This window comes from Puntigrus tetrazona, chromosome 14, assembly GCF_018831695.1.
Source record: "Puntigrus tetrazona isolate hp1 chromosome 14, ASM1883169v1, whole genome shotgun sequence".
Taxonomy (NCBI): Eukaryota; Metazoa; Chordata; class Actinopteri; order Cypriniformes; family Cyprinidae; genus Puntigrus; species Puntigrus tetrazona.
In genome coordinates, this window is record NC_056712.1 from 15,464,138 (window position 1) to 15,468,906 (window position 4,769).

Sequence of the window (4,769 nt, forward strand, 5' to 3'; positions counted from 1 at the left end):
GTTTTTTTTTTTTTCCCCATCACATTACACACTGAACGTTGCTTTTGGAAAGTCACCGTGCTGGGGATTTTCAGCCATTTCTCTTCAAATGTTTTTTAAGGACATGATGCGATAAGAAGATCAAATCTGTGATTAGCGATTATTTATCTTGCCATGCTGAAGAATATCACTGTGCGGTTAACTTTCACGCTCCTGTGACGTGACGTTCTGAGAACAAACCGGCAACTGTTCTAGAAGACCAAGTGAACTGCTTCTTAAGTGTTTCGCGATTCGTGATCCTGTCCATTTTTCGTTCCGGGTTCACTCCACTCCAACGAGAATCGCCACAGAAAAGATGGTGGAATCTGTTGCGTTTGAACTGAACAAATATCTGCCTCACTTTATGACTGTTACTGGTTATGGACAAAAGTAGAAATCCGATGACATTCAGCCCATGAACCGCATTCCGCTGTCGCACAAGTGAAAATATTCTGTTTATGGCGTAAGAGAAGATGCTTGTGGCTGAACATTGCAGGATTCCACTATATCCACAAGTATTGCTCTTTTTAGACCTGTTTCTGCTTTTATAATGTGAAAACGCTTGCTTTTAGGTCACAAATGAACAAAATTTAGATTTGTGGTTTGCACCTGATTGACATGAGATGCCCTACTTGCCATCTTGAAATGAGTTTGGTTTTTCCTTTTAGTTCGAAGGCTTTGAATGAAATGCCTGTAATGCGTCATTGGACCGTAGGTTTAGATTCAGTTTATTCCAAATATGTGTTACCCTGACAGTCACTCACATCAGCAATGGGTACACAGTATTTCTAAAACAGCCATTATAATACTACATAATCATGCTTCTGATAATCATCGCTAGTTTAAAGCTATCAGGGATATAGTTGTCAGAATTAGGTTTATAATACTATACTAATACTATACATTATATAAATGTATGTATATCGTATATACAGTATAAATATGTGTATATATATGGCAAAAGGAACCTTTTTTAATAACAAAAATACAGTAGGAAACTTCATTCTCTTTTTTTCAGAGGCTTGAAACAATGTATCTTAAACCAAAAAAATCCAGTATGTTTACAGGTTTGGTACTAAAAGTCCTTTTAGGGCTCGAAAACCAAGTGTACATGGAAACATACGGTACTTTAGGCACTGATGTTTGTTTCTCACTTACCATATATTTGAGGCGCAGATTAGAGTGACAAACAAATGTGTTTAAAACCTAATATTTAATTTTTTTTCCGAACTCCCCATCAGCAATATATGGAAGCCCGTTTTCGCAACTAAATAAAAAAAATAGGTTATTGCTGCTTTTCCTCTCACAGTTCTCCCATTTTTTTTCTCAGAATTGCATGATACAAACTCACAATTCTGAGTTTTCTTTTCTTCTATTTTCTCAGAATTGTGAGATATGAACTAGGAAAAAAAAAGACTGTTATGTTTTCAGAATTGTAAAATTAAAAAGTCGCAAAAACTTTTTTTTTTTTTTTTTTTTTAATTTAGTAAAAAATTTAAATTCTGAAAAGGGCTTCCATAGCAATAAACCTTAGGCTTGTGGCATATTTAATTTTTGACAGGAATGAAATGGAAGCTGTGATGGATAGAAGTACAGTGCATTTAGTGCAATAACGTACGATTGGTTTAGCTCGCATAACATCTTTCCCGAAGAAATTTACGTTTTGAGAAGTCCGTAACGTAGGAGCTTTGTGTAGCGGACGGCGTGGTAAAGACAGTACGTCTCTATCCCTCACAGACTTGTTTTCATCCGCCTTAAATTTAATACAGCATCTAATCTAAATAAAGTCTATTACAGTGGAGGTGTATTTTCTTACTCCTTCGTATTCTGTCATAGCTGCGCATGGTACGCGCGGTACCTTTTATTTTCTCGAACTCTTGCTATTTGAACAGTAACCAGTTACATCAAATGATTACGCAGGCAGTTACACAAATGACACCGTGTCTGGAGTGCTAAACCTTTCAATATTACCGATCTTAACCGTGACTGACCTTTTCATTCGATGTGAAAATCATAAGCCGTTAGGATATGCATGCAAAGAACTGTAAAGCTGAGCAAAACTTGGGTGGGGAGTTTTTTTTTTGTTATTTTTTATGTTTTTAAACCCACCAGCAGTCACCTCCGGAGCATTGCTGTGGCAATTCAATGCAATACGCGACTGGTTTGTTGTTACAATTGCTGTGCAAGAGCCAGTTTTTCTCTTGGAAGGAGTATACGGTATAATATATTCTTCCGATTAGGCAATAAGATGTGCTCTGAGGTGCACACCATATAATGCTGTTACTGTGGTACTGTGTGTAAATCTGTTTCATGTTCGTGTGCGTGTTTGCTCTCCCAGCAATTAACCCTGCATGCCATGTGTTACACATAGCCTTAAATATTATTTTAAAGTGTTAACCCTGATTGTATTGTTGTTGTTGTTGTTGCTGTTGTTAAGGAAACTCCTGAAGTTTTAAAACTTCTTTGACATCTGCAGCTGTAAATGTTATATTTCTGATTGTGTGTGTGTGTGTGTGTGTGTGTGTGTGTGTGTGTGTGTGTGTGTGTGTGTGTGTGTGTGTTTGCGTAATATGGAAAAGATTGAACTGATCAGTAAGTTATGCTAGTATATATACTATTAGCGCTAGGTGGTACTGATCTCACTGAAAGGAAAGTTACTTTGTCGTGTCATGAATGTGTCTGGGGGGAGAAAATGGAGAAAAAAAAAGAAAAGAATAGCACTTTCAGGAGATCATAAATGAGGGTTGAAGAATGTCCACGTTTCCTTTTAAAAGTGCCCATGTCTGCAGAACACAAGTTTTACTTTTTGCGGAGCTGATCTATGCAATATAAAGGCTATATATATAATTTTGTTTTTTGTTCCTAGTGCTTGTGTTTTTATTTTGTCCTCATTTCAATATGGATTTCTTTTAATAAAATAACATCATGTTAATAAGCTATACGTTTGATTTCATTTGGATCCTGCGAAATTCAGTGTGTTTTCAGTACGGTGTGTTAAGTAGATAGGCTCGAGAGAGAGAGAGAGAGAGAGAGAGAGAGAGAGAGAGAGAGAGACAGTTCAGTAGGCTGACAACTTCCTGTAAGCAGAGGCATCCGCGTAGCTCAAACGGGCACGCTTTTGTCACCTAAAACTCACTGTTTCCATGGAGGAGGATGGAATGCTGTAAAATAGGCACAAGCTGTAGTCGGTTCAGGGTCGTATTATAAGACTGAAGTTAAAAACAGAACTGGTAGGCTTGTGATTCTTTTCTCTTCGAATTCATCCTACACAGTAATTTCCAAACTTTAAGATTAGAGCGTCTCACAATCTACTATGTTAGGAAACACTTACACATCTCATGAGCGCTTGGAAACATTCGTAATATAAAAAACGAGGAATAGTATAATAGTGGGAGGGGGGGGCAGTTTGGGCGCTTTTATTCAAATTGCGGTTATTTTGATAGTCCACTTTATACATTCTACTAAGTAACTTTGCAACTACGTCAGTTAGTATTAGTAAACTGTCTGCTTAATCATTTCTAACACTTTATTTTAATGGGTCTACAACATAATAACTATCAGAAACTTTGCAAGTGTATGTTAATTTATTCTACTAGCCCCATACAGTCTACTCTGAGAGTTAATAGACATAAAAATGAATGTGAATCAGTTGACGTGGTTACAAAGTTACTTGTAGTTATGTTTAAAGTGGACTATCAAAATAAAATGCAACCAGAGTTACCAGTATGTAACCAACATAATATANTTTTTTAAGTACTAGGAATCAACCATAAATTACAATTGTCGAGCTTATTCTAATATAAATATCTTTATTATTAGAGCAATGGTTTATTATTATTGTTGGATCAAACCATATACCATAAAAAGAATTAATAAATAATTTCATACAAATACCACCAAACACAAGTGGATTAAAAAACATTCATGGTATTCTTATGGGGGGCGGCAATGAACAATATAATCGAAAAGATGTTCCATATTCAGAAGGTTTGATGACTTCCTTGTTTGTTTTGATCTTCTGTCCTTTCCCTTGAGATGAATATATAATTATCCGTTTAATTATAGTGCCTCGATCCAGTCGATCCCTGACGTCTCGTATCATCCATCTCCCACGTTCTAGAGTGTTCTTTACCGTAATTTAAATAATCCAAAGTTACAGGAGTCCCGGTTCACCAAGGATGTGTTTGTTACTGCAACATAGAGCTGTTGGTCTTTCTCTAGATGAAACACCCCCGCCTGAGAAGCTGTACACAAATTCTGCGTGCCTGGCTTCAAACTGCAAAAAGACTTGAGTAGCTCCTTGTCTTGTTTCTTGGGTACTGTGATCCTTATGGATTGCTTTAATGACGACAAAGCTGAATTTTTGGAGAAGGTGACCTGGGAATAGATGAAGTAGATTCCGGGATACTGAATGATCAACTTGTCCCGTTCGTTGCTGAGTCGTACCTCCTGCACCAGAGAGTGCTCTTCATCCCAAAGAAGACTGCTTTTCTTGAAGAAGCGAGAGAGCTTATCTGGTGGTTTTAAAACAAGGAGAAACCCATTATCACCGCAATATGTCTGGGCTTAAGTTTAATTGACTAAATAAATTATTCTAATGCATTCTATTACCTTTATGCTCACTCAGTGCAGTCATGTGTGCAGCTGGTCCAATAAAGTGTGGCCCTCCAGTTAACTTAGACACTGCAGGAGAAATACACAACAGTAGTCAGGATACAGTCAACAATAAAAGCTTAATATATATATGTATA